The 19,994-nt window shown below is 45.1% G+C and overlaps 1 protein-coding gene across 4 annotated transcripts in view; it reads right to left on the reverse strand.

Moving 5' to 3' along the window:
- syt1a (synaptotagmin Ia) overlaps window positions 1–19,994 on the reverse strand; it is a 178,489-nt gene that overhangs the window by 78,674 nt on the left and 79,821 nt on the right. For 2 of the 4 annotated variants that reach the window (XM_069670818.1, XM_069670821.1), the window contains exon 4: window positions 16,385–16,484. The exons of 1 other annotated variant lie outside the window; for it this stretch is intronic. The gene's annotated coding sequence lies outside the window, so the exon portion shown is untranslated. Of the gene's footprint in view, window positions 1–16,384; window positions 16,676–19,994 lie in introns of those variants that run through there. One more of the 4 variants, XM_069670819.1, reaches the window with a different exon arrangement.

The raw sequence follows: 19,994 nt of genomic DNA on the forward strand, positions 1-19,994 counted from the left end.
AAAAAAAGGCCTCAGTGTCTGGAAGCAGAAAGGATGCAATTAAAACCGCAGTTGTCTGTTATTCAGGGCTGGTTACTGATCATCAGACAATGCACATCCTGCTTCACAGAGTATCCAAAACTGAAACAAGAGTCAGGATGTTCTCAATGCTTTTTTTTTGTATTTCATTCATTACTGCTCTCAGTAGAACTCAGTTCATTACTTCATTCAGTAGAACAGTAGAACAGTAGTGTAGTGTGTTTGCCCATGGAGTTCAGCTGGTTTAGGCTGCTGTAAAAGCTGTCAATCAAACTCTGATGTGGTCAAAGCACAAAGGATGAAAGTTTGATTGCAGCATTGAAGCAGAATTAGCAAACATCAGGATTTTATGAGATTAGAAATTGGATTTTTGCTGCTAGGAAATATTTCCTAATCATTAAGGACCAGTGCGGAAGGATCTGTTGTCGGAAAAGGAAGATAATATTCCAGGAATGTTGTCACTTAAAAGTAATAGTCGATGCTGTTGAATCAAAAAATTAAAGAACTAGAGGTGGACTCTTTCAGATGTTTTTAATTTACCTGGTTGCAAAACGGACTAGAGCTGCTGTAACTACGTGCTTTCACTGTGCTGCTGCCCGTCTTGGCCAGGATTGTTCATCTCAATAAGACTTTTCCTGGTTAAATAAAGGTTATAGTAATAAAACTTTTAATGAGCTTTTTATACAGCATCTACAGAGGGAGCGGGTCATCTTCCACAGCGCAGGTCAAACGGTTTCTACAGTAGCCCAGAGCGGACAAACTGATCACTGGCTGTAGAAAGGAGCTCTAGTGTTTGGCCTCAAAATCCTGCAAACCAGACCTTTAAAAAATCTGTATTAGTATCTGTAAACTGTCTGTGTGTGTTTCAGCAGTTCCTCAGTAAGAAGGACTTAGTTATTAAGCTACCACTTGTGTCTACCTGCCTTGTTTATTGTCTCGTACCGTTTGTGTCATTATTCAAAAATGAGGTTAAGTCGCAGTCTCGACTAATTATGCTCATAATTGCGTGAACTCTTTGTGACTCCAGGGAACATGACATTATAAATAAAGAGATTTAATTTCCACATGAGAGTCCGAGTTGTGCTGATCATGTACGATAACAAAACTGCTTAGAAGTAGAGCTTAGGTTTGTTTGTGAGGCAACAAGGTTTTCCTTCGTTTGAACTGAATGAACCAAACTACAGGTGTGAAAGAAAACTGAACAGGAAGAAAACAGGCGATATCTACACATAAGCACACAACAAATGGCCTCCATTCAGTCCACCTCCTCCACCCTCCCTGCTCAGCCCCTCCACCATGCTCCAGACGTCCTGCTGTAGTTCTGAACAGACTCGGCCACAAAGCCTTTCCTCACTCTGGCTGTTTAGCGTCCTCGCCGCCACCCTGTTTCATGTTGTAATTTCCTCTCTCGGATCAGGCAGGAACGACTGTTTTCACAGCCGTAGTGGGAATCCGATTATCAGACACAGGGATCACAGTCGTCATGGAAACCGAGGATGGTGCACGGTGTTAAGCCATCCCTTACACATGCGAGAACATTGGGAATTAGTGTGAAAATACGGCTCCCTTAAATAAAGACGTGACAAATTCCCTCTCTCGTGTTGGGCTGCTTCTGGAACCATTTTGTGTAACGTGGCCTCCATGTGGGGTTCAAGTGCAACCTGTGCTTTATAGAAACATTACTGATGCTCACGCTTTCTCCTTAAACACAAAGCATCAAATATAGACTATTCAAAGGTACAGTGGCCATTTAAACTAAATATCTGTAGCTGTTTTGAGGGAATTTAAACACTTAAACAGCGACTAAGTGATTTGACGCTGCTTTATAGTTCAGCTATAATATTAAACTCAAAATAATTTTCAGATTTGTCTCTAAAGATTGTTTATCTGGGCTCTAAACGAGCTCAGAAAGTGTAAAATTCTAATTAGAAAAGTAAACAGCAATCAGAAAATAAGACTAAAATTGAAATTGCGTTCCCTCTCCAGCAGCCTGGAGGTGGAAGAGACAGCGTGCCAGACTCTCTCCGGTTATTGTTTGGTGTTGCTGCACTTTGTCTGCTAATGTCTTTGGAACATTCGGGGGAGAGAACAAGCCGCGGCAGCTGTTGCAGGGAGGACATACTGCGGGACAGGCTCCAAACAGACTCGTGTTAGGGTACCTTTGTCAATTTAAGCCACATGTTTCTTAATACACAAAAGAGGGGAAGAATTCTGCTTCCAATGGAGCAGGTTTTTGGTTAAATTGGAGGAAATAAAGACAGCTGCAAACAGCGTGGCACAGATTACACACACTTGTTATTGCCTCTTCAAAGAGGACTGAAGATGTATGGGGACACAAATTGTGGAGCTGGGTGATAATTCAGTTTGTCGTACGTTTGCTGGTATCGAAAAGCTTGTGTCCAAATTATTTTACAATCATACAAATGTTACAAAAAACCCCAAATGTTTTTAACAAATGAACAAACAAATGTTGTGCATGTCTGCCGTAGAATGTGGGGAGTAAATTAATTGATAAGTCCATTACAGACAGATTTAGTTCTTTTTTAAAGATATTTTTTTGGGCGTTTGCTTTTATTTTGAAAGAACAGCTGAAGAGAGACAGGAAGTTTGGGGAGCAGAGAGTTTGGGATGACATGCACCAAATGATCGGCAGACCGCGAGTCAAACCTGCGATCAGTGCGTCGAGGGCTGTAGCCTCTGCACATGGAGCGCCTGCTCTACCAACTGAGCTAAACCAGCGCGGCAACTCGAGGCAAAAACCTTGCCTCGAATTGCCGCGCTGGTTTAGCTCATTTGGTTTGAAAAAACTCGAGCCATAAAAGACGTCATTGCCGTTTTTTCTCATCGTGGGCTGGCCTTCTGTCAGTTTACACAATAACGGTTAGGTTAATGACAGCTAATGATTCGGTGGTTGCCTTAACAACAGAAAAAAAAGGTGCAGCGAGCTGCTCTTTTTTTAACTGTAGGCTTAAACAGAGAAGTTAGTGCGGTGCGGCTCGTTCGGTCTGATCGGGGCCTAAAGAGGCCAGCAGTCTCCAAACTACAGTTTGGGGAACCCAAGAAAGGGAAGGGAAGATGTTACACTAAGAAATAAATGTTCAGTGTCCTTGTCTGTTGTTCTCACACATTCAGGATCATTACTGCTTTCGCTGTTAGCATTGTTGCTAGCGTGCATTTGTAAAATGCATATTTTAGAGGCCTATTTCTCTGCGATGAAACACAATGTTAATAATGTTACTACTGGCATTCTTTCTCAGCCCTGGAACTCAACCCATTTTGTGACGACCCAAAAAATACATTATTAGCTAATGCAACTAGTCAGCTAGGTAATGCTGTAATTAGAGGAGCCCTAAATGAACAAACTAGGCCTTAAAATCATCCAGTACAGATTTCCACAATGTGTTATCAGACTTTTAAAGCATCACCTGCTTGATAAAAACATCCATTATGGTCCCAACCATCTGTTACTGCCCTGTCTTCCATCAACAGTGAATTAGTAAAGCCAACACGACAGCGGCTTTAATACCGTGAATCATCAGAGGTCATTCATTGAGAGCAGTTTGATTCTCTGCCATGTTTTTGTGGAAATGCAGCTCAGCCTCGACCCTGAACCCTCGACTCCTCTCGCCTCGCGCAGCGCTGCCTCGAGGCCGCTGCACACTCTGTACAAACACAATATGCCCCCATGCACAACAAAAGACATGACTGGGAGCGCTGTCACCACTCATCACGCTGACACAAAGCAGGATGCAGCTCTGATACTGTGTGAGCCGTGTAATAATGCACAAGCGGACATGATAGGATGTATTCTGGAGGCTCAGGGACAAACAGTTGAAGGGGATCAATGCGGGAATCAATACAGGGGTGTCTGGTGAGTGTTAAAAAGCAGCAGAGGAGCTTTTTTAAGAGGCAAATGAGCTGGGTCCTTGACCGGCAGCGGTGACCCACCTCGCGGCCCTGTGAAGGAGCTGAAGCAGATAAAAGCAACTCGTAGAAGGAAGAGATAAATCACAGGGCGGCTAGCATGTAGCGCTTCTGTAGGCGTGCTGCCATTTTGAGCAACATTTCTTGCAGGGAAAGATGAAAGAAACGTGTGGATATATGTGTATATGAGCGGGTTAGTGCCCCACACAGCGCGTTCAGAGGCTGGATTCCCTCCTCAGTGCCAGTCAAGCTTACTAGAGCGTGCTGCAGGCCGGATTGATTGACGGGCTAAAGGGGAAAAGGCAGGTGGGGTGAGAGACGTGCACAGGAGAGAAGCTGAGGTTAGACAATGTCACGGATCTGACCGGTGCATTCAGGTAGAGAAGAAGCTCCTCGAGGGCGAAATCCAGCTCACTCAAAGCTCCTAAACCTGCAGCTGCAGCAGCACCAACACTTTCCTGCTTTTGTCCATCAGAGGAGACGATAACCTGAGCGACATCACGTTTGGTTTTCAGTTACAGAGCGGCTGTAAACACTGCCCTTTGTCATTTTTACTTGTGTCACTTCTGACAGAAGCACTTTTTCAATGATTGCTGCAAAACAAATTTAAATAATGTGATTACAAGTGAATCAGTATGCAGCACCTTGTAGCAATTTCCATCCTGGACACCTTTATGACTTTGAACATAATAATAATTTGTGCTTAAGTGATAAAAGACATTAAAGCCCCCCTCCAGTGAAAATCCAGTGTTTAACCTTGTAAAAATTACGTGGTGTTCTTCATGTGCTACAAGACATATCAGGGACAACATCAGCAGTCATCTCCATGGCTGGGCCTGTCTGCTGTTAAACTGCAGTGTACCAAGGACAGGCTGAACAACACGTTTTCAGATTGGCAGGTTTGTGACGTCACAAACCTAAGGAGCCAATCCTGTTAATGGACGGGGTGATGCTACACATATCATTATGTGTAACCTATGGCAACCATTTCACCATCACCATTTTTGCAAACTCACTACTCACGTTAACGTTACTACGACTAACTACTACATTTCAAGCTCGCTAAGTTTCAACAAGTTGCCTCTAAACGATGGCAGAGACGTGTTTTGTTTCCGCGACGGAGGGGGCGGGTGGAAATGTGCATAGTGGGCGGAGCCCATGCAGATTCAGGAATTTTTAATGAGGGAGAAGGAGGAGATGCCTTGGGAGGTAATTAAACACATCAGACACAAATTGTTATTTCAAGCAGAGCATTTTATATGTCTTAAAACATGACTGGAGCTGCTCTTTAAGTCGGCAAGTATAGGTCTATAATATTTTTTTTAAATGGTGATGACGGTCACTGGGTCCTCACATAACCGCCGCATTGTGGTCATGCAGATACCATGGTCGTACCTCTTAGTATAACAAAAATGGTGCTTTTGTTTGCATTTCATGGTCTGGAGATGTGAGCACAAGTGAATAAGCAATGTTAGCAGTGCAACTAAGAATATGTTACAGTGTTACAATTTCCTTTTGTCCAAGGCGACGTCCATCTGAGAGTTAATACAACACAAACGAAGTCAGTGAGAGCCAACAAACAGCTTCAAGTGCGATCGGACACTGGTGCTGACAGGCAGAGCACAGGGCGCTTTTAAAACAAATGTTTTTTATTATAATCTTCAGCAGCATCAACAAGGTCAATATAGTCGTCGTCATCATCATGAATATCCTGATCAACATCAGCAACATCCTCAATGTCATCAGAGGCTTCAATATCATGAAGGTCAGAGGTGTTCAGAAAGAGCTGAGTCTTCTTCTTAAAGGTGAAAGGGACGAATGGAGTTTGGTTAGTCATTCCACCACCTGGAATATGGATATTACCCATTAATATGTTGATTATTCTCTTATTGATTTACATGTTGATTATTTTTTTGATTGACTAGTTATGATTTAGTCTATAAAGTCTTCAAATGTCCTATTTTGTCTGAAGAATCTAAAACTTAAAGATATTCAAACTGTCAGTCTGCTGTTACAGACATTAACTGACCTATTAGAGAGATTTACCCTCTCATGTATCTTTTATCTCGGCCCCTGCTCTCACTCCCTAAAGACATGTTGATCCTGCACTGACTATAGGTGGAAATTAGTACAGAGCATTCAGTGAATGTCAGACTCAAGCCTCCATAATCCAGCGGCGTGTTCGCCCTCTCTTGCTTCTCCTGGGGGTTTATCATATCAGCATCCACAGAGGTTATTCATACTGACAGTTGTGGCACAGAGAGGAGAAGGCTTCGGTGACAACAGGAAGAGGAAGCCAGATGTGAAGGACACTTTCAAACAATTATTAATATCATTTTAATGCAGTTTTTTCTAAACCAATAACCCGGCAAACGCAGCCGACTTCAGCTTTGCCAATAAACTCCCTGTGATTTTACTTTCCCTTTTACAAGCACGCAGCCTTGACAGAGTTGATAGAGGCTGTTTAATATTATACGTCTCCGAGCCGCTCTCAGGTAATAGACTCGATCGTGGAAGGATGGATTTTGTTCATTTGGCTTCAAATGTTGAGGAACAACGCGTTCCTCCTCCCCTCCCCAAAAAAACCCAGGCACGACTTTTGGCAGTGGGTGAAGGTGACGACGGATGAATAATGCATGAGCTCGATGTGCTGCCGTTAATCACAGTGATCTCACACATCGCTATATCTCCTCCCAACACACACACACACACCTCCACTGTGTTTCTCTGATCTGAGAGAAGGTGATGTGAAATCAGGGTGAGACATTAAGGTGTGATCAGACCAAAAGGGAAGAGTATTTTTACATCCTGCTTGTTAAGTTTGACCAAAGCATCATTTGTGCTATTTTAAACACAAGCCTACTAATGTTCACACGTCCAGATATGTCGGAAAGCCAAACACCCTCGTGTCCGGGTTCATCAGATCGCCTGGAAGCACACACAGCTCGGCCTGCCTTCTCCAGGGACTGTGCCCGGGTCCACCCTACAGCTGTTTCCGGGTATTTGGGTCTTACCAGTGTCCAGTTTGATGTCCTGTTAGCTGGGTCAGGCTGTATAAGGAGAGCTCAGATGGAAACCAACTGCTGCCCTCCGTTTCAGCTGTCGAGCGCCTGACGGTTTGTCTCCAGTGAGTGGCAGTTTCACTGTACCTCATGTAGCAGCTGCAAACCGGCTCACTGAAGAGGTTTGAACCTTAAGATTCACATAATTGGCTCCTATTATATTGGAATAAATGGGTCAAAGGGCAAAGTTATCGTCCTGATGCAGACTTCCTAAACGTCTGAATTTACTTACTTTTGAAATGCTTGTTTTTTGAATGATGCAGCCTCAAGCAGGAATATCTCAACACTGACACTGGCCCTATTTACACCGCCGATGGTGCATGGTCTAAAGCTCATGGCGCTAAGTGATTTAGGGCGTGTCCGACCCTTTTTGGCGAGTTAAGCGGCTCACAATCTGGGCTCGGGCAGGAGTTTTTGACCCGTCCCTGGCTCGAGCAGGAATCTCCCAGAGGTGAATCAGGCGTGTGTGGAGGCAGCGGTGAGCTTGTCCACGTCTTCCGACACTTCACACAAGGGAAGTCCTCTTTCCCAGAAACAACGTAATTTCACTGTATCTGCAAACACACTGCTTTCTCCTTCTAAGGGGAAGTGCTGTGCATCCCGTGTGGACGACAAGCAGAGACTTGCGTGTTGAGAACTCGCCGATGTATGTCCATAATGCGCCCTTTAAATACTAGGAACAAATTGCGCCATAGACTTTAGACCAGGTTCTTGTTGGTCTAAGGCGCAGTCGCTTTATGCGTCCTCAAGATAGTAACGCGCCAACCGCTTGCCTGAACACACCTCATTTTAAGACCATGGGCGCTAACGTGGGCGCAGGATCACTTGCTATTTACACAATGTGGGCGCTGGGCGTGAAAATGACAACTGTATAAACACGAAGTCTTTAAAGGCAATTATTAAAACCAGTGCTCATACACGAGTGAAGCTAATATTTATGTCTCCGTCTTGACTTTAATTTTATCTCGTTGCACAAATTTCTAAATGCACCATTCTTTACAAAGACTGCCTAAAAAATGTCCTTCTGTATCTCTGCTCTCATCATCCTGGCTCGCTGAAACTCATCACAATGCGCGTTTGTTTTGGAAAAGGTGACTCTCCCAAAAGAAATGCAAAACCACTCATTGCACTACCATTCTTTTCAAACCTGTCCTTTGTGCAAGAACTCAGCAAATGCATGCAGAAGGACGGTGAATTTCCACTCACACAGAAGCCTCTCCGCAAAACCCACTTGCCTCTCTGTACTTCCTCTGCTCTCAGCATGAAGAGGAGGAAACTTTGAAAACCTCTGAAATGCTTTCTCTCTCTCAGCGTTGCAATCATGAAGACATGAATCACATTTCTGCACATGAATGCAGCCTCGGTTTGCGTGCATTCCTGACTGCGCGCTGCGACTGTAAGCCCCGTGAGACACATCTGTAATGGGATCTTTTTCTCCCATAGTGGACCTCCTCGATGGGGAAGCTGATAATATACTCCCAAGTGGACATCTAAGATCAGTGATTAACCTCCATTTACCGCCGCAGGCTCTCCTTCAGGGCATGTCGATGCATCAGAGGACAGGGTTTGGAGAAAATGCCTGATGTGAAGATAACCTCCTGACTTCTTCCTCTCTAAGACAACCTTTTAACATGATAGATCCTTTAATTGCACTAAACCGCTATTGACTGGAAGGTTACAGGGAGATGGTGGCACCAGTGACCCTGGTAAACAGGAAATGGGAGCCGCTGGAAATCCAATTTCTCTCCAAAAAGCATGCGAAGACAAAGAGTGTGCTTTGCTTTTGTTTCATTGGATGGAAGTGGGAAAAATCAGAGTTTCATCAGCAGTAACCAACAGAGGCGGAGGCGGGATAAGTCAGAAATTGGTTTTCTTTTACCATGAAGGGTGGCCAGTTAAAAGACGAGCAGTTTGCCCAGCGACAGAAGCCTTTCGGGTTGGACAGGGTCAAAGGTCTCTTTATATCATCCATTTTTCCTGGCACAAACTGAAACACAGGGCGTTACCTTTCTTTAACTACTTTTAACTCACTAAATATAACTCCTAAATGTAATTCTTTACCACACAGTGCATCTCTTCCGCAGAGCACACAGAGTCCTGACGCTCTGCATGCAAAGTGTGTGTCACTTGCCTGTAAACATGCGTGCAACGCTGCAGCCATCATGTATAATGTCGGCGGGATGATTGAGTCAGACGCGCGGTTACGCGAGTCGGCTTTTCAGTGAATGTGTCCCCGTGGGGTGCCTTCACCTGCTGCGCACACACGGCACGAGGTTGTGCGTTTGGTGACAGGAAGTAGGATGCGTGAGTTTCGTTTCCAAAAGTTGGCTGTGGAGGGCATTTATTGTGGGAGACTAGAAAGACTCGTGTTTTAACATAACTAACTTGTTAATGTAACTGCATAACATTTCTATGTAGTGTCAGCATCCTGCAGGCCTGGAGAAGAATTGATTTCACATGCAAACTGTTGCTAACGATCTATTCTTTCTTTTCTTCTCTGATGATAACCTCTCTGATCCAGGAAATTATACGACTCTCTCTGCAGGACTTTCAGCATTGATGGGGTTGAAGGATAAAACTGATGAAGATTCATGATAGGAGACACTCTCAGATCCAGTCTCAGCTGTGTTTATGTCAATACTTTCTAACCAAAGTTAGAACATTTTTTTCTTTCCATTAGTCTCCTTTCCATTCTGTCAAACACCTAACGAGCCTTTGCTTGTGTTTCAACTACGAAACCAGTGTGTTGTTGCTATGCAACAATCAACTACGTTTAAGGTGTGCCACTCCTCAGTTTCTTTTCACCTTTCAGCAGCCTGTTCACTGAGTGCTGAAAAATCCCTGCCCTGTCTCTGCGCTGTCGGCTTTGCCCCCTTCCCTCCCTGTAAACACAGGTCTCTGGTGAATATGCAGCCTTCTGTGGAGTCAGAGATGTAGTGATAAAAGGCGCTCTTCTTTTCCGCTCAGATCGCAGCAGACAGGAAACTGATTTACACAGCGAGGTGACAGCGGTGACAGCTTCAGTGTACAGAGATGGAAAATATATCCTCGCCCCACCCTCCTTCCTTCATCCCAACCTTCACTTTGAGTCCGGTTCACGTCACCTCTTCCTTCTTGTGCCCGGCCTCCTGCCTTCCATGTTCTGCTACTTGACATCGGGCCTTCTCTGCCACAAATTGATGGGACTAGAAGAGGAACGAACTTCCATCCAGAGGTGGCGGCGGCCTCTGTGCTCAGGTCAAAACTCTCTTCAGCCCTGTCTGCTTGACACAAGAAAATTAACTTGCAGTGGCCGACAAGCCGTCGAGCTGTCGAGCCTGCCATACATACACCTGTTTTCACACTAGGGAAGTCTCTGGCTAGCACACGGCCTGATGGGACAAGGACATCTCAGCCACAACAATTTCTAACTGGAGGCCATGCGAACGAGACAATGCATGGTTCCATTTCTGCAAAGTTTTGTACAGCTAAAATCAGCAGGAGAAATCCAAAGCAACACAAAAAACAATCTAATGAAGAATAATTACTTCATTTATTGTGGTTTTAGTGCTATATAAATACGCTAAGTGGAACCATCTCCTCGTTTAGTTGATGCAAAGACTGACCCTCTGCAGCAGTGAAAGAGAACAAAGGTGGGGAAATGTGCCCTGTTGATGTAGCAAGAACATGTTGTTGTTGCTCTCTTTGCCTGTCTCTATCCTGCATCTCCTTCTATCCCACTTCTCGGCCCGTCCAGTCGAGGCAGATGAGCCTGGTTCTGCTCGACGTTTCTGCCTGTTAAAGGGAAGTTTTTCTGCCAACGTGCCGAATGTTGCTAAGTGCTCCTCATGGTGATTCATGTCGGGTCTCTCTTTAAATAACATAACAAAGAGTCGGTCTAGACCTGCTCTCTTTCTAAAGTGTCTGGAGATAACTTGGGTTATGATTTGGTGCTATACAAGGAAAAGAAGCGCGTCAGGAGCAAAGGCAAGACAAGTGAACGCATGGATGCCTCTCCGTCCATGACACCACTGAGCCCAACAAACAGCCGCACGTGTATTCTCCTCTTTACTGGACCGTGTTAATAACACACCAGCGGAGAACACTTGACTCATGCCTATTCAATTATGCTAATGCATACATATACAAATGACCCTGGTTGGTTATTAGCCATCTCAATTATAGGACATGTGTGTGGGGGTTTAGAAGAGAGAGAGAGACATATGGAGAAGGAGAGAGAGAGGAGTGACGGGTGGTTTGCTGTCCACTGGTGATAACAGAAGCCTCGGGGCGAGACTTGTGCAGCTTTCATTGTTTCCGTCGGGTGAGTGCGTTGTGGAGATCGTCTGTACTCGGAGGACGTGCAGCAAGGCGCAGAAAATCGATGTCATGCGGAGGCCACGCATGCATATTTGTGGACGTGCATGAGGGAGGATGCATGAGCACAAGTAGCTCTTATCTCTCGAGCTTCAATGCAGCGACGAGGCATGAGTCCTCAACTTCCTGTGAACTTCATGTCGCCAAAGATCAAGGAGCAGAGCACAGCGAGCCTTCATCCAACAGCACTTACAGAAATAACCAGCTCTCACGTCTGATTTCGCTCCCTCTTAGAAGACATAAAATACAGCCAATTAATTCATGAAACTGAGTCACTTCCAACCAGCTACAGAACACACTGCTCCAGTTATTGTTCGAGTGTTATTGTATCAGTGAGTGTGCTTAACTTCATCTGAATGCTGTAGCTGCGGTTTTGAATGCTCTGCACGTATGCACAGTAGAACCATGTATTAAAATCAATAGAATGGATCGACAAAGCCATAACTGACTCGTACATTTATTACAGCAGATTAATGACAATGATTTACAGTGTGAAATGAAGCGTGATTCAGGGCGAGAGTGTTCGTCTTGGATATGATACGCTAATGCAGAGTGGGGCGAAGCTAAGCTGGAAAAGGATTACAGTCACGATTGTGGCTGTGATCTCAGAGAACTGGTACGCTGATCTGAATGTAGAAGTTTAGAACCCAAATAATGTTTTCCTAAACACTTTTGTGGCATTTTCATACAAGGATGCCTTATGAATCTTTCACAACCAGACTTTTTGGAGTGAAGTCCGAGAGTCTGGTTTGTTTGAACAGGTGAGAACACGCGTTCAAATTTTGGTGCGACCAAATTACAAGACCATCCGGCAAAAAAAAAGGGTCTGGTTCGTTTCAGGTGAGAACATAGTCGGTCTTAAAGTAGGACCTGATATAGGAAGCAAACCAAAACACTGTGCATTGCGGGTTGTGAACGGATGCTGACGCTTGCAGAGACGCCCCGCAGCAAGATGAGAAGAGGACAAACTCGGGGGAGCGACGAGGTGAGGGCTCTGATAAAAAGAACGTGTAAATATCCAAAGTGTTCAGTGACACACTAAAGGAGAATGGAACTGATCAAACTGTGGAACAATGGCGGTTCAAAGTTAAAAAAACTCTGAGAACAAAACACTGACGTCTGCGATTGTGTCGATCGAGGAGTGTGCTCGCTCGGGGAGTTTTCCCACGTGGAAATTCAGACCAATCAGAAAGCAGTTTCCTCGTGCATCAAAACTTTTGGTCAGCTCGTTAAAGCTGCCGTGTGAACGCTCGAGGCAAAGTGCAACATTGTAACAATTTGGTCTGTGATTCAGATCAAACAAACAAACAACAATGTCTGTTTAGAAAGGTGTCATCATTACTCCCCGCTCCTCCCTGCTGTGCTTCCTTTAGGGATTGACTAGCTTAGATGCCAAAGATCAATGCAGCACATATCCATATAATAATTCACAATCATTTATTCCACGTCTGACTAAAGTTATTAAAGTCCACTAAGTTAATTTACTAGTTATAGTTACCAAAAGAATGCAGATATACCATCTATATTAAGACATTCTTTATACACCCAGGTATTGCATTGGTTAAACAGTTCTTGATCACAAATATGAAACCAGTGTGTTGCAGACTCAGGGATTTGGCTTTTATATTTTGCAGTTTGGATGATGTTATAAAACTTGGCTGTCCCTGACTTTATACCTCGTCTGCTTCCACAAAGAGCATTTTTAATGCTCATTCTGGGTGTTTAAGTGCGCATTACTATCAGAATCCATTCATACCAACCTTCGTTCTTTCAGTCGCTTGCAAAGCACTTTGAAATGCTTTTGTTTGACAGTTCCTGTATGAATAAATCTGAATGACTGATTGATATCAGACTAAAGAGAAATAGGAAAGTGCATGATGAGCATCCCTGACTGCAAGCCAACAAAGATTTAATGCTCCAGTGAACTACACCCTCTGTGGCAAAGGAACACGTAGCCTGTTTGTAAGCTTTGCATATTTGGAAACAGTGATTATTTACCCAGACTACCTGGTTAAGTACCTAGCACAGCTGCTCGTGGACTCAACTGACAGTCACTGTTGGTTTGCAAACACAAACAGATTAAAGCTGGTAAATATTCAAACACTGCTGTTCCTGCTCCTCAGCTACAGATCCTTCTGCAGCGGTAATGTAAAATCTGTCATTTCGCACATTATATGATCTAATTATCATATGAATAATATCAACAAAAAAAAGCAATAAACTCATCACCTCCTTGCTATGACACCGCGAGAGTCTCATTTATTTTCTATCATTCCTAGCGCCTCCGTTTCTGTCTGATCCTTGACTACACAGGCTGTGGGAGCTGTCCACAAGCGGAGGTGCTGAAATTTCACCCGTCTCAGCTCTCTCTCCCTCAGTCCGCGAGCACTGTCCATGGTTCTGGATCAGCGCTGCATGGCCTAAGCATAGAGAGAGAACCAAAAATATGATTTTTTTGCAGGCTGGGTGACTGGGTGGAGCAGCTTGGACCTTGTCTCAGCCGGATCTGTCTGTAAGAGGCAAACAAGCCCGAGTCTCAGCAGGCAGGCGGGCAGGGAGCTCCACGCCCTGTTTGCTTCAGAGCTGTCACATGTGACAGCGTCATCTACAAAGGGATGGGAGGGCCGGAGGCCTGAATACATCGCTTAGATGGATACAAAACATGACGGTGGTTGGGGCTGGATGGAGGGAGGAATATCGCCTCTCTCGAGAAGCGTGATCTCAGTGAATTTGCTCAAATGTGTGAATGTCTCACAGCACATGTGCAGTTTTTCTGCGTCCAAAAGCATTTCCTGTTCTTCCAATCCAACTCCACGCCTGTGTTTTTACCATTCACACCGACAAATTGCGAATGTGCATGCAGTGGGATGTTGTGTGAAAAGAGCGGCTGATCCCTGCTCGTGTGAGGCCGACCTCTCTCTATCTCTCTCTCTCTCTCTCTCTCCGTCCTGTCTTTCCCCGGAGTAGAAAAGCTGGCCAATCAGAGTGGACGAGGCAATGAGTCACGGAGGGAGAGCAGGACTGAGACCAGTGGACCGAAAGGAGATGCCGCCTGCCGCTGTGGGCAGGGAAGCTCCATGGTTGGAGGGATGGGGTCAGGAATCTTACACACACTGCCTGTCGACTTACAAATGCTCATTTTTTTGGGCAAAAAATATGGATTTCCCCTCATCTATGACACTCTTTTGTCCTTGGCTTTGTCTCTTCTATGATTTATGACACAAGTCATTACTCTCAAATGTTGCCACCCCTTTAGTAACCACCCAAACACCCTCTGTGGCACTGCAAGGTTGTGTGAAGGTCAGCACACTGCCTAGATCTGAATCCAACTCTGAGCTGTGTTTAGGCTTCATGATGGTGTAGTGCAGGAAGTGTCACACTGCTGCTAGAGAAACAAAAACACAGTGTGAATGGGATGTATGAATGAGATGCTCATTAACTATTGATGCACTGGGAGATCTCACAGCTGGATACACACCATGCGCACACACGCACGCAACTGTTGTTGAATTATACGCCAACATTTTACAACAAAAGGATTCAATTGTGCCGGCAGAGAATGAGTCGTTTAAATAAGTTCCATAAACGACTGCAGATTACACACATAAATCCAACGCTGACAAAGGCGTGAACACAAAAGGTGAGCAGGCTGGATGTACAAATCCATTTTTCCAAGGCGCCGCGGATGTGAAAGGGATTTATTGGACCTTGTGGGAGAAGAAAAGCTTTTGGAAGGTGGTGGAAAAATGAAGTCAAAATGAGAAAATCTGAATTAGCCTGGCGCTTGAAAAGACTGACGGCTTTCATGGCTCGTTCCCGCACGCGACAATGGAATCAAAAAGGACGGCGAGGCCATTTGAAGCCTCCACAATCTACCCGACCTGAAGCGCGCTTTCATGTTTCTAAATGAGAGAAGAAGAAATAAATAAAAGAGCAAATGTTATTAAGAACAGAGAGGCTTTGTTCAGCCCCTGGCCCTGTAGTCTGTCTTTGTCTAATAGTCTACTGTACGTCAGCATGCATGAATGGAGGGGATGGAAAAGGAGGAGAGATGGACTAGTTGCTTTCAGTTGGGATAATGAGGACGGGCAGAGAGAGAGAGAGAGAGGGAGAGATAAGGGACGACAAAAGGGGGGAATGACAGCAATGGAGGGAGGGAGGGGAAGAAAGACAGAAAGATGCAACTGCTAAATATCACATTTCTGTAGAGGAAGAACTGCCTCGTCCGTCTTTACCGCTGCCACGCTGATCTGGAGCTCGGCCTAACCCTCCCTGGGTGTCTGCTCGTCCCTGCCAAGGATTCCTGTCAGATGTAGAGCCACGTCCAGCGGAACGAAACGTACGCTCAGAGTCATAAAATGACGACAGAATGAAGCGGGTGTTTAATTTTAATGCAAAGAAGTTGAGAAAACATTAGAATGCTTTATTTCCTGAACACTGATGTTTCTACTTTGGTTTCTGGTCCGTTTTTTTAAATAATGACCTCTTCTGCACCTGCGTGTAATCTTATTTATGACACTATAATACATTTAAATCAAAAACAATCAATCAATCTGGGTCCTGCTTATAAATGGAGACCCCAACTGGATGCTTGGACCTGGCCACAACAACAAAACCTGAGTCTGACAGATACTTCAGAAAGAAACTGACTATATGTGTTGCCATATTAACTCTCATCTCTAGTAAAAGTATAAAAACAAGCCTTTGATTTACACAAAGAGACAGTGAGAGAGAAGAAAAGAAGCGCTACAAGTCTCTCTAGTTTCCCTTCTTTCTAAATTTGACATTCCCTGACATGTGTCATCCTGCATGAGCGCTACGTCTCCTCCTGCTCCACATCTCCCTCCTCTCCCTCTACACGACCTGACTCCTCCGATCACAAGTACAGTACGGCGTCCTGCGAGCGATGTTTGCTGACACATGTGCACACACCACGTCCCCTCAGCAACAAAGCTCTTTGACGTGATCGCCGCGCTCTCTCCACATCTCCGCACTACTATCCCCTTTGTGTGTGTGTCTCTTACCTGGCAGCACGCTGTCTTCCCCGGGTCCTCTTTACAATCCCAGGAAGCAGGGGGGTGGGGGGGTTTCGGGCAACTTTCGCCGACGGAGCTCGATGCTGCACTTTAAGAAGAAAAAAAAAGAAGAAAAGAAAAGCCTGAAAAAGCGATGTCCCCCTCTTTTTCTTTTCTTTTTCACACGACGGCTCAAGAAGCTCTCACGATCACACACTCGAACACAACAGCAACCGGCAACAAGCAGCTCGCTATTCCTCCCCTCTCTCTCTCTCTCTCTGTCCGTGACACTCGCCTCCTCTCTCTTCCCGCCCACCTACTCCAGCCCCCTCCCCCGACTTCTCTCTCTCTCTCTCTCTCTCCCTCGTCTGTCAGACAAAATGCACACACGTCCCCTCTTTCTCTCAGCTCACTATTTTCTGACATTTTCCCCACCCACTCACACCTTCTGCTCCATGCAAACAAATAGCAGTTGGAGGGTACTATGAGGTGTGCATTTCCACACACTTTCACTTGTTTTGTTGTGAATTCCAGCGGGCACTTTCTATTGGAATAAAAAGAAGTGCTCATGATGGTAATGAGGCAATAATACTGTATATTCTGTGTGTTTTTTTCCTCTCCATCCTCATCTTCATCTGATTCCGCTCACGTGTCTTTCTTCAGACGGCGAGTCAAGGGCATTCCCAGAGTACGCATATGCTAATGCCCCCGCCTTGAGGAGCTGCCCGGCTGCCCCTCGACTCTCAAACCCACCACATGTGTGTCTCTCTGATCTCACGGGGGGGGGGGGGCAGCAGATGTGAAAGGCAAAGAGGAGGACCGGCAGCAAAAAAAAATCTGCCGAGCGGTCGAGGAGTCTCATTTGACCACTCAGGTGGACACAGCGAGGCCGGCAGCAGCTGAGGTGATGGAGGTGTGGATGTTTAATGGTGCTTTATTGGCAGGACATACAGGAGCGCTTAGGCGCACTGCCAGCTTTAGTATGCAGCCCTGAGAGGGTGATGGTAGTCACAACAAGCTGCGCTCTATTACATCTAATGACTGACAGTAGATCGTAGTGATGATATATTTATAGATGATATAATATTACCTTTTTAACACGGCTTTGTTGAATACTGGAATTTGATTGGCCGATTATGGCATTCTGTTATTTCATGATAACAGACTGTTGCTTTAAACAGTCATAGACTCAGGAGGACTTTGTCCAATCATCATTACGTAGAAACAAGTGTTAAAAGATCAGCAAGTGCTATTCACCACTTAACAAGCAACAGCCCTTTTTACACTGCCAGTTCAAGGCGGGATTGTTACGCACGGAGGCCGAATGGTCAGGCAAAGTCGTAGTAACAGAGGTGTAACAGAGGTGAAAGGGCGTCTGTGTAAACAGCGCCGTGAGTGTATTTGAAGCACACGTGTGTTAGGTGTGTGTTCACACCTCGTGCACGTTTCCTTCCGCAGTGTCGAAAGGCGATATAAAAACACACTCTGGGGGGGCTTAATGCCGCCGTTGCTTGGTCCAGTGTAAATCGGCAAAGACTGCATGACGTTACGAGGCTGAGGCAGAACCGCAGTGTAAAAAGGGTTACTGAAAATGTTTGATTTGAAACAGCTGAGTAGGTTCATTTAAAGGAGGCTTCAGAGTTTAACGTTGCTACCGATGTAGATCCAAGTTCTAACAGTAGAATCTAATAGGGGTGGGAATCTACGATACGTTGCGTGGCCCATGACGATAATATCACGATACAGTGATTCTGCGATAATTGATATATTGCAAAACAACCATGTAACGATACATTACGATATCTTATTAACTTCTTCGGCCAATTTATTTCCATTCACGTTACTCTAGTTCATGTCATAGGTGCCACCGAGTGGAGTCATGAAGTAGTGACTTCAAGGTGGAAAAAAGACCTACACCACCCACTCAGGGTTTATTTACACTATAACAACCCGCTCACTGTGCATTATCCCTGATATTAGAACGTGCACATCACATCCAATGCCCTGGATACAATGTGGCAGCATATATCCAGAATGAAGACATGTTTAAAGTTATATTAAACACAGGTTATATGTCCTGACAGGCTTCTGGGAAATACTTAACATCTGAAATGTATCAATGTTATCTTCTTATTCTAAAACATCCTAAGTCCACTGAGGTACAGTACATGCTATTAAACACAGTCTGTACTGTAAGTTTTCATGTGATTAAAGTGGAATCTGTGGGTGAGACTTCTGCAGTACCCTGCTGCTATGTTTGTCCGATGTGTGCTTCCTGTCTGCCCTTTCAGCGACCCACTCACTTCCCTGACAGGTCATCTCGCAATCAATCCTCTCCACATGAAATCCTCGAATTTACCTTCTGAGTGTCTGCTTGTTTTGTCTACAGAATAATTATGAGGCATGTGAACGGTTGCTATTTTCAACTCAAGTACAATACATCTCTCCTCTTCGCTCATCTGCGAGCTGGGGGAGAAACAGGAAGTCTGCAGCATACTGTAACTCTGCGAGATACACGACTGCAGGCGTGAGCAGATGTTACGTGTCTGTGTGTGTGTCTATGGAGAGAGAGCCAGTGTGTAAATAAAGTGCACGGTCTGATAAAGCCCACTGAGGCACACGGCACTGTTGACGCCGCACACACACATGCATGAGAGCTAACAGACATATAGCCGCCACAGAGGCAGAGCAAACAGGGAGTCTGGGTTAATGATTAGCCACTAACACCCCGCCTGGACACTGCACAGCTGTACATAAGCTTTGGTTCACTGCCTCTGTGTGTGTCGTGTGTCGTGTGGCTGTAGGGGGATCGATTGCAGGGTCAGGCGGTGTGGCCAGAGCGGATTTTTGGCCCAGCAGTCTTATAGCTCAGCCCTAATGAGCAGGGGAAGGGTTGCTGCCATGCTGAGCGGTGTAGGTCATCTTCCATGGAGAATATTTGTTGCGAATCCCTTAAAACTCGGCTACAGGCACATCCCAGCAGCGCAGAGGGCATTCGCTATCGCAGCTCGGGGCTGAAAATTGCACACCTCCAAAAGCTTATCTTCTTTTCAAATGGCTGCAAGATATATTTTAGTCCTGGCCGAACAATTTCTCTGAGAAAGACATTAAACACAGAGGAAATTCTGCATAATATAGGAGCTGCTTTGAGATAAATGGCACAGGAAAAATGCAGGCAAATATACTGTTGGTTGCTAATGAGCTGCAGATTACTGACCTTTAAAGATGCACTGAAGGTGCAGCACTTATCTGTGTCTGGTCACCAGTCGTTCTATGGAGCAAATACTGTACATGTGGATCCCCCATTATTATGCTAACTGTGTTTTGCAAGCCTGTTTTCCTGTAATGGTTTCATGCTATTTCAGTGATTGACAGGAGGTAACTGATGCACAAAAAGAAATGTGGAAACAGCAGACTAGAGCCGGACCAAAATATCAACAGGCCGATGTTACAGGGCCGATATAGACCTATCATTGGTATATATCAGTAATGGTATGCAAGTGTGAGTTGTCTGTGTTTGTGTGTCAGCCCTGTGATTGGCTGGCGATCAGTCCGGGGTGTGGCTCCAGCAATCCTGCGACCCTGAACAGGATAAGCGGTATAGACAATGGATGGATGG

This window comes from Semicossyphus pulcher, unplaced genomic scaffold (assembly GCF_022749685.1).
Source record: "Semicossyphus pulcher isolate SPU_LCO1_2020_fin unplaced genomic scaffold, fSemPul1.0.p SCAF_20, whole genome shotgun sequence".
In the NCBI taxonomy this organism is placed as follows: domain Eukaryota; kingdom Metazoa; phylum Chordata; class Actinopteri; order Labriformes; family Labridae; genus Semicossyphus; species Semicossyphus pulcher.